This window comes from Schistocerca nitens, chromosome 6 (genome assembly GCF_023898315.1).
Source record: "Schistocerca nitens isolate TAMUIC-IGC-003100 chromosome 6, iqSchNite1.1, whole genome shotgun sequence".
In the NCBI taxonomy this organism is placed as follows: Eukaryota; Metazoa; Arthropoda; class Insecta; order Orthoptera; family Acrididae; genus Schistocerca; species Schistocerca nitens.
In genome coordinates, this window is record NC_064619.1 from 579,545,793 (window position 1) to 579,556,927 (window position 11,135).

General features: G+C 45.1%; 1 pseudogene; it reads right to left on the bottom strand.

The window, feature by feature from the left end:
• Positions 1 to 918: 918 nt before the first annotated feature.
• Positions 919 to 1,036, bottom strand: LOC126191815 (5S ribosomal RNA; annotated as a pseudogene).
• Positions 1,037 to 11,135: the final 10,099 nt, after the last annotated feature.

Here is an 11,135-nt window from a genome sequence, read left to right on the forward strand (position 1 = left end):
CTTGATCTGTGTTCAGTCTTTGACGGGCTGTCCACTGGCCTCCCTAACCACCAGATATGGGGGGGGGGGGGGGGGGGCGATGAAGAGTTTCCCTCGTTAGCATTAACTCAGTTCTATTTTGCTTTAGAAAGGAAAACGTGCTGGCCGTGACCATGTTGCAAAAAGTAACCCCGCTTTTAATTACAGTGATCGATTTGAGTCGGAGGGAACTTCAACTAGGTGACTGGCTGGGCGGTTTGCACCCCATTCCTCCCGGATACAATTTCAGTGTGTCCCTTCTGCCTCTGAGAGGGGAGGTTCGGCGACTACGACCCGTAAACGGAGCTGACATTCCACTCTGCAGTGGTGTATACGGTGCCGCCTGCGCTGATGAATCCATTCTCTGCGTTGCTCTGTCAATTACAGGGGCACCGCCACGGGAGAGCTTCCGCGGAATTTGGACAGCTGCGGCGGAGAGGGATGGCACATTGTTTAAGTCAACGCATTTGTATTCGGAAGGAGTGGGATGCAAATCTGCTAAATGATTCTGATTTAGGTATCTGTTGTTTCCGTAGCTTACAGACGATCAGATTTAGATGTTATTTTTTGCGTTTGCAGTCTTTTTATTTTTCATTTCTGCTCTTTATTTTCGTTCGTGTTTCCCGGAACTATGTTAGAAAATGAAATTGATTTGTTTCGATCATATACACTGTCCTGCAACTAATCGTAACTCTGTCCGAACAGGCCTTGGAAAGTCCAACGGTACCGACCGGTCGCCGTGTCATCCTCAGCCCACAGGCGTCACTGGATGCGGATACGGAGGGGCATGTGGTCAGTACGCCGCTCTCCCGGCCGTATGTCAGTTTCCGAGACCAGAGTCGCTACTTCTCAATCAAGCAGCTCCTCTGTTTGCCTCACAAGGGCTGAGTGCACCCCGCTTGCCAACAGCGCTCGCCAGACTGGATGGTCACCCATCCAAGTGCTAGCCCAGCCCGACAGCGCTTAACTTCGGTGATCTGACGGGAACCGGAGTTACCACTACGGCAAGGCCGCTGGCATACACACTGTCCTGATATGACTCCCTGTCAGAAACCTAAATAAACACCTTCTGCATCGCGGCCTGCTGCGAGACGTGCTGGAAGAGTGTCGGTGAGGTTCTGGAAGGTACCGACAGGGATGTGGGGCATTGTCGACTCCAGCGCCGTGGCGAGCTGCGTTAGGTTTCTCGGTAGACGATCCATGGCGCGAAACCCGATCGAGGTGGCTCTTCAGTCTATAAGGGATTTTATTGTCACGATATCGGTAATTTAATATGACTACCTTAAATAAAGGACACTTAAGTGCAAATTTCTCCAGTATGTGATTGTCAAACTCATGCCATCTTGCCGGCCGGAGTGGCCGTGCGGTTCTAGGCGCTACAGTCTGGAACTGAGCGACCGCTACGGTCGCAGGTTCGAATCCTGCCTCAGCCATGGATGTGTGTGATGTCCTTAGGTTAGTTAGGTTTAATTAGTTCTAAGTTCTAGGCGACTGAAGACCTCAGAAGTTAAGTTGCGTAGTGCTCAGAGCCATTTGAACCATGCCATTTACAGGAAATATATTCACAGCTGCGAATATGAACCATATTCGGCTATATGTTGGAATGACGACAATGTAAATTTCTACCGGACTTTGACTCGAACCTGAATTTCCCACTTAACGCGAGCGGTTAACGCTTCGGCCATCCGAGAACGAATTACGGTCAGACCCAAACATCCATATGTTGTCATCCATGTGTCACAAGCTAGACTCGCGTATTACGTATATTGCCGTCCAGGAAGGACATATTTATCGAATGAAATGATAATTAAATCAAGACCCTAAGCTGTGGAGAGGTGTTGATATAAATCCACGGGGACAGCTCAAAATGCGTCCCCCACCGGGACTCGAACCCGGGATATCCTGGTTACATGGCAGACGCTCTATCTATCTGAGCCAGCGAGGGCACAGAGGTTAGTGCGACTGCAGGGATTTGTCCCTTGCACGCTCCCCGTGAGACCCACATGCCCAACTTAATGTCCACACACTACATTCGTAGTGCGCCTGCCCATGACACTCGTTACTCGCGGCAATCTTACCGAGTCCTGTAAGAATTCGGGCAATGCGTGTGCATCCAGCACAGAAGATAGAGGTCAATGACCGGTTAGCCTTAACTATATGAAGATGGTATCTGTTCTTTCGGACATGTCCGAAAGAACAGATACCATCTTCATACAGGGTGTTTCAAAAATGACCGGTATATTTGAAACGGCAATAAAAACTAAACGAGCAGCGATAGAAATACACCGTTTGTTGCAATATGCTTGGGACAACAGTACATTTTCAGGCGGACAAACTTTCAAAATTACAGTAGTTACAATTTTCAACAACAGATGGCGCTGCAAGTGATGTGAAAGATATAGAAGACAACGCAGTCTGTGGGTGCGCCATTCTGTACGTCTTTCTGCTGTAAGCGTGTGCTGTTCACAACGTGCAAGTGTGCTGTAGACAACATGGTTTATTCCTTAGAACAGAGGATTTTTCTGGTGTTGGAATTCCACCGCCTAGAACACAGTGTTGTTGCAACAAGACGAAGTTTTCAACGGAGGTTTAATGTAACCAAAGGACCGAAAAGCGATACAATAAAGGATCTGTTTGAAAAATTTCAACGGACTGGGAACGTGACGGATGAACGTGCTGGAAAGGTAGGGCGACCGACAGAGGGCAAGGCGCAGCTAGTGCAGCAGGTGATTCAACAGCGGCCTCGGGTTTCCTTTCGCCGTGTTGCAGGTGCGGTCCAAATGACGCCAACGTCCACGTATCGTCTCATGCGCCAGAGTTTACACCTCTATCCATACAAAATTCAAACGCGGCAACCCCTCAGCGCCGCTACCATTGCTGCACGAGAGACATTCGCTAACGATATAGTGCACAGGATTGATGACGGCGATATGCATGTGGTCAGCATGTGGTTTACTGGCGAAGCGTATTTTTACCTGGACGGCTTCGTCAATAAACAGAACTGGCGCATATGGGGAACCGAAAAGCCCCATGTTGCAGTCCCATCGTCCCTGCATCCTCAAAACGAACTGGTCTGGGCCGCCATTTCTTCCAAAGGAATCATTGGCCCATTTTTCAGATCCGAAACGATTACTGCATCACGCTATCTTCGTGAATTTGTGGCGGTACAAACTGCCTTAGACGACACTGCGAACACCTCGTGGTTTATGCAAGATGGTGCCCGGCCACATCGCACGGCCGACGTCTTTAATTTCCTGAATGAATATTTCGATGATCGTGTGATTGCTTTGGGCTATCCGAAACATACAGGAGGCAGCGTGGATTGGCCTCCCTATTCGCCAGACATGAACCCCTGTGACTTCTTTCTGTGGGGACACTTGAAAGACCAGGTGTACCGCCAGAATCCAGAAACAATTGAACAGCTGAAGCAGTACATCTCATCTGCATGTGAAGCCATTCCGCCAGACACGTTGTCAAAGGTTTCGGGTAATTTCATTCAGAGACTACGCCATATTATTGCTACGCATGGTGGATATGTGGCAAATATCGTACTATAGAGTTTCCCAGACCGCAGCGCCATCTGTTGTTGACAATTGTAACTACTGTAATTTCGAAAGTTTGTCTGCCTGAAAATGTACTGTTGTCCCAAGCATATTGCAACAAACGGTGTATTTCTATCGCTGCTCGTTTAGTTTTTATTGTCGTTTCAAATATACCGGTCATTTTTGAAACACCCTGTATATTTATTGAGAGTCGACGGCCTGGTATTGGCGAATAAATACGAAATAGTTGTGCCTGTGTTATTAAGAAGTTCTATGCACTGTTCCTTCGGAGATGCGTATACGCAACGTACGACTACAAATTGTGACACATCGACGACGACATTTGGAACATCGGGTCTGGCCGTGATTCGTGTTTCGATGGGCGAAACGGTCAAGGCGACCGTTCGCGTAACGTGCAAACTCCCAAGTTCGAGTCCCATTTCGGCACGAATTTTCACTGTCGTCATTCCAGTGTATAGCGGAAGGTGGTTCATATTCCCATCAGGGAACACAATTCCTCTACTTGTTGCCGTCTCTAGGCGCTGCAGTGCCTGTTTCTTCGGAAATGCATGCTTGCCCGTAGGAACAATGCATTGTACTTCTTAATGTTCTATTTCGTAATCACGACATTTTCTTGCACTCGGACATGTTTAGGCGCAACTACGATCAGGCAGAGATCAGGGTTGGCATACCGACTCAGATCATAGTTATTATTCCTACAAAGCCTAAATCTTTCCGTTCTTTCGATCTAAATGCCGATGGATTCATTTTTCGACTTACGAAGGAAGGTGCAAAGGTTAGCATTTAGCGTGCCGTCGGCTTCATTACAAACGAAGTTTAGGGAATCCACAGAAACCCCCAACACGAATGGTTGGTCGGCATTTTGAAGGTTGCACTTCTCGAATACACAACGATCATAGTGAGTTAGCAGTCTTTCAAATTGTTTCATGGAACGTACGGAAATTTCGAAAACAGCTCCTTCCGAACACCACGCACACCGAGCACAGAGCTGCTAGAATGCGTTTTTGAATGACGCGGCGAGTTCAGTAGCTGCGCTGTCTCTCTATTGCGCTCCGACGGTGATTAACACCGCGCAGCGTTGTAATTGCACGCTGGCACGAAATGGCGTGGGCGTCGAAACTGGAGGAACGCGAACGTTGGAATTGAGACCGGGGTGCGAACGCAGGGGTGAACCTGTTCGCAACGTGTGGGTGTGTGGAGGCGCTTTGTTTCTCGCCGCCAGGGTTAATTATTGGACACGCAGGGGGCGCCAATGACGGAGCCTGGTCGGGGCGTGGCGTGAGAACCTTCCCCCCCCCCTCCCACCCACCCTCTCCTCCCCCTCACGGGCGTGAGAATCCTGAACCAGGGCGGCACGCGAACGGACGATTACTCGCAGTTCCTGCCTTTGTTCTGCCACTCTGTTTATAGCCGATGCTAATTGCTGCCGCCATAACGCACGCGCGCGCGCGCGCGTATTCTTTGCGCCGCGGGGCGGACCGTGAGAAACAGTTGCCTGTGCCCTCTAATAGCGCCGCACTCAATCCTCGCGCTGTAACGTCGAGTTACGATCGGCCTATTCCCGCTCGAGGAGCTGGCCTCCTTTGTGTGATCCAGACGCGACTGTGTTCAGCTCCGCTTTGTACGAGTTGGCCCGTTAACGATTCTGTTTATATGCAGTTCCTGCCTCCAGTTTCAGTGCAGCGATGTTTAGGCACGGAAAGTAAGCACGATGGTTCTTTAGCAGGCCGGAGAACGACGCCCTGCGAATCGCTACACAATCACCGATCGTGTGAAAATCAGATTTCTCTGTTTACGAGTTACAAGAAGGTGTGTTTGCTGAGCTCAGGTTGATTCTGCGTTTCTTGATTTCCGTAAACTTCTGCGCTATCAAAAAGTGGACAGAAAGTGCGAGAACAAGACCAAAAGATTAAAATATGATTTACAAAAAAACTGGCACAAATACGAGGTGCGTTGAATAAGTAATGCAGCACATTTTTTTTTTTTCTCTCAGCCACTTGCGACTGAATAAATGCGGAATTTGTTGTGGGACATCGTGAAATATTCCCGCTTCAGCCCCTATAGTTCGATGGAGTTCCCATAGGTGGCAGAGCTATACATAGCCTTCAACATGGCGTCTGTTCCAAGCAGAGAGCTGTCGTTGAGTTTTTTTTTTTTTTTTTTTTTTTTTTTTTTTTTTTTTTTTTTTAAACCAGAGCATCCCAGATATTCACAGGCGCCTGCGGAATGTCTACAGACACCTGGCAGTGGACAAAAGCACAACTTATCGTCGGGCGAGGCGCCTGTCATCATCGCTAGGTCGCACAAACTTGTCCGATATCCCGCCTGTTAGCAGGCCGCTCACAGCTGTGACGCCTGCAATGCTGCAACGTGCGGACACTCTCATTCCAAGTGAGCGACGTATCACAATCAAACACCTCGTTGCTCAACGGAACTCTGTTGGTAGTGCTCACAGACTCGCCCACCAGATCGGATACTCAAAGGTGTTTGCCCCCTGGTTTCGTCGCCGCCCAACGGAAAACCGTAAAGAACAACGAAGAACTATCTGTGCGGAAATTCTGGCACGTTAAGAGGCTGACCGTGACAGTTTTTTTTTTTTTTGTGGAACATCACAATAGGTAATGAACCGGAAAAACAGACAATCCATGGAGTGGCGGACAGGCTGCTGTCGCCGAGCGGTTCTAGGCGCTTCAGTCCGGAACCGCGCTGCTGCTACGGTCGCAGGTTCGAATTCTGCCTCGGGCGTGGATGTGTGTGATATCCTTAAGTTAGTTAGGTTTAAGTAGTTCTAAGTCTAGGGGACTGATGACCTCAGATGTTGCAACGTGACAACTAATCGTGGAGACATTTTGTGAACTTCTCTTTTAGATGTGGGTGGTACGACTGGACCTGTTAGGAGGATAGCTGTCGTTGCTTTTCTGTCTTACAACTCCTGTAAGCTGCCGTCTGTAGTAAATGGATTCTCAAGTTCGTGTGGTCCACGAAATTACTGGCCCCGTAAATTTATTGCCGGGAATTATAATTTCTAGTGGAAGGTTTTGACCAACCATTAAAAATTAACACGCAACGGATAATGCAGTATTTCTTTTTTTGAAATTCAGAAGGTACATATACAGGGCTTACTAGGGAATATATATAGCTTTCACTTTCTTAATTTCGTGACCCAAAATTCGACAGAGATATTTATTCAGCATCGATGGCGTTTAAACTACTGGACTTATTTCTGTTGCAATGAAGATGATCAGAATTGGTCTCGCTAGTTAACATCGTTCAGTTCCACCACGTAATTATGGAATGGGAGACTGGAGCGCAGATCTGGCTTCAACGTAATTTTCTACAAACAAGCAATTACACCTAAACCCATGCTTATTGTTTTAAATTGCTATTGGGCACGCAAAACAAGTTGAGCAAAGACGCTGCAAGTCAACTAGGTCAGGGTGGAAGAGAATTTCAGAAGTCTTTGTCGAGTCAAAGGGCATTAAAATCAGATCCTTTGCTAAATGTACGAGCTTAAACCGTGTATATTCCGTAATGCACAACAGTGCCATCAAATCAAATAATTATAGGGGAACACACGAAACATTATCACTTCACACGTGGCCAAGTTTCAGTGGGCAACAAAAATCCAGAAAAATACGGAAACACAACATTATTTTTTCGCTATTTACACTTGCGCAGCATCGTATGGTTATCCATTGTTTACAAAACATTTTCAGTCCAAAACTACACAGAGTCAATGTGGCGGTTGCTCCGACCTACCACGTGGCGCGAAAAGAAGTCCACAAAGTAACAGATAGAAAATACATAAAAATCCCGCAAAATATCACTGAAAATGTAAGAGCAGATTAAGACAAATGTAATGAGTGGATTTCCGTTAAGCGGAGAGCAATAATAATGGCCTTAATCCCATGGTGCTGAAGTGACCATAGTCCAAACGTAAAGTTCAACTGAAATGCGAATAAACTGTGAAAATAAACTCCCTTAAGGGGGTTTAGTGGTTATCTTGCATCTGATTTGAACAACTGGACGTCATTACTGAACAGATTTCACACAATCTAATAGCTTTGTTACTTTACCAAATCGAGAGTTGCGTCTCCACGTCTGTTCAAGTGGCGGGTCTCAGGAGCGAGACGACCGGACACCTCGCCTAACCGAACTTCGTTCAAAAGATGGTGGGGGGAAGATTCGCCAACCTAACAGAGCCAAGCCACGAGACTTCGCGAGATCTTTGACCTGACTTGGCCACCATCTTTGCTAAACTTGCTCACGTTTAGGGGGTTGGTACTATCCTACCACAGAACCAATCCACACATGCACAGCTACGACCTTTGACCAACCTTACTGCTAAATCATTAACTATCTCAATCACACAAACCAGACCGCATAAAGGAATGGCAACTAGGAAATGTAGCACACATAAAATGAATGACTGAGTAAATAAACAAATAAATAAATAAATAAACACTTGGTCCATTCCCTTCTGTATGTTACCCTAGTAATTACTTCTGCTGAATAAAAAGCACTCACAATAGTTCTCATGTGCCAGTATTTATTCAGGAAAATATGGAACGGGGCAACAAGTTCCGTTTCAGTGTTAAGTCCCAAAGTGCTGAGGGCCATATTGAACCATGGAGTGGTGCCACACCACCTCTCCTCCGAAGAAAAAGCTCAAAGCTGCATCCTCAGCCGGTAAAGTCATGTCAACGGTCTTCTGGGATTCTGAAGGGGTTATTCTGGTTGATGTCCTTCCTCATGGTGGGACGAACAACTGTGAAGTCTACTGTGTTACCCTCAGGAAACTGAAGAAATGAGTTCAAGGTGTTCGTCGCCACAAAAATGCAAGCGAACGTCTCCTTCTCCATGACAACACAAGGCCTTACACAAGTATGCGACCCTGAGAGGAGCTCACAAAAGTTCATTGAACTGTTCTTCCCCATCAGCCCTACTCCCCGCATCTCGCACCTTCCGACTTCCATCTGTCTGGCCCAATGAAGGATGCACTCCGCGGAAAGCAGTGCGTGGATGGTGGAAGGTTATTGGTGCTCCCACGTCGATCAGCAGAGTGGTACTGTGCGGACATACAGGCTCTCCCAGTAAGGAGGTGTAAGGCCGTCGCATTGAACGGAGATTATGATGGAAAATGGAGTTCTGTACCCAGGAGAGGGGCGGAATAATATGTTGCGTTACTTATTGAGCGTCCTTCTAATTATAGTTTATGGAATATGACTCTAAAAAAGAGGTAATTCACTATGGTGGCTGAAAAATTTGGCACAAAATTGCAGTAACTGCTAGGATTCCTGTGATAGCTCAGGTTATAACACTCCACTCTGCTATTGCTACACCATAACCTTAAAGCAGGAGTCAGTTTACAAACCAGGATTATTTCGTTATAGCAATTATGATATAAAGCAACAGAGCAGTGTTACCCTCTGAGAGGAATTTTGTTGTGTTGACCGTGTTGTACCTAACAGAGGTGGCTTATCGGAAATGAAAGTCAGAATTACGTAATTGTTTGAACAGTAACAAATAAAATTTTGTTTATCTGCACTGTTTAACTGATAATGGAAAACGGTCGCCAGCCTAACTAGGCAAAAGAATGATTAACATTCTTTTTCAAGAAAATAGTTATTAGTAACTTTAATGGATGAACACAACCTATACTTGGCCACACGCGAGTGCAATGAACTCTGACACACTCATATGTTTACGGTAAGATTGAATCTAACAGTTGGAGCAGCACAAACTATTTGCAAAATTATAACACGTACAGAAAAACACTATCACTTTCAAGGCTTACACAAACTGAGTGGTCTTTATACTGTTAATATGCACACAAGAGAGACAAACACTTAGTAATCATTAACATATAATTTCCTACTATGCAGTTTTCCACTTTTACTACCGTGAGACATAAAATTAACATTTATGTAAGATACTGACTCACTTTCTGCGATTTACAACAGGCAGTAATGTGATCATTTACTAAGCAAAACTTTATAAGCCTGAGTCTTAAGAACTTTTAATTTTGCAGTTGGCAACAGCACTTTAATAAGCAGTATTAATAGGAAAATTATTTTCATCAAACAACATTTACTTTAACCCACTTTCTTGCCACATTAACTTTAACTTTCTTTTTACTAAGTTCAAGAGACATTAATTAGCATAACATTGGTCATAAAAGTTCTTTCAATAGGGACACTCGGTAATTACTTTAGTTCAAACGGAAAGGAACCCGAGAGGTGTTATGATGAGGAGAAAAATCAAGGTTGGTACATAAATTCAGATATAAATTACCTTATATTTGAGCACAATAACACATCCATTAAGCTGATCCTTCACTGTACATCATTATAGTATTACGTTACAGTGATTGCGCAACGTGGTGGCAACTGCTTGTTGGTAGGTGGATTCGCAGACTAATTGCTGGACTCTGTCATTTCTTGGTGGCGACGACAGATACAAATTCCAGAATAGTTCCAGCTATTTATCCATTCATCCGAGGCCTTAGAAAGAAGCAGGAAAAGCCTCTCTCGGAATCAGCACAATATGCATCCTTTACATGGCAGTGCATGGACTCGTAGCTCATCTCCGACTGCTGGCTCGTCCCCGACTGACTATCAGTTCCACCTTTTCCACCTAGGCCAACCACAATTTGCGCGCGCTACACAGTTCCGTTCCCGAGGGGAACCACAACAACTTTTATACACAGAATACTAAGAGCCCTAAGTGAGGATCAGCAATTTACATAACAGCAACCAAATGCATTAAATAAAAAACATTTACACATATTGACATCTCTACAAAAAATTATTCACACAAAATTGCAATTATATACAGTATGTTTTGTTCCCTCCAAATGGGACAAAGCATTTAAATGACAGATACACTACACAGCATACAATCAAATCATGACATCCAAGTTCTAACAAAGAAAGGAGTATACAGTTTTGTGTTATCTATTCAAACAAACACATTTACAGAAGCACAGCAATGTAACATTAAATGAAACAAAAGCAAAATAAATCAGTATGGCATAAGAGCTATGGTGTTACAAGGTCTTCTCGGAGTGATAGAGTAATCGAAACACGAGGTCACTGTTATTTGATATTCTAACTGTGCCCACTCACAAAACAAAAACTTTTGCAAACTCCTTCTCAGTTGCCGCTGTCCGCCTCTGGAACAAACTGCCGCTTACCTTGCGCAAAATTCAATCCCATGCTGCTTTTAAGAAGTTGAAGCACTTCCTATTATCATCCTCATAAAGTTTTCCACAACATTAATGTACAAGGCCAATTCTCCCCTCTGTCAAATAGCAAAGCTAGAGTCTCATATCTTGCTCCTTTCTCCTCCTCCTCTTCTTCTTCATCTATCTCTATTAGCCACGCAATCTTCTTTTCCTTTATATTTCCTTAATTATGTTTCATCATGTCTCTATTCTTCTCCTTTCTTCACCATAGGTCTCCCCCAAACTCCCTACTGCTAGCACTCCTATCTAAAATCTGTCTCTTTCAAAATGTCTAATTATAGCAGTACTTATCATCTACGAATATAAAC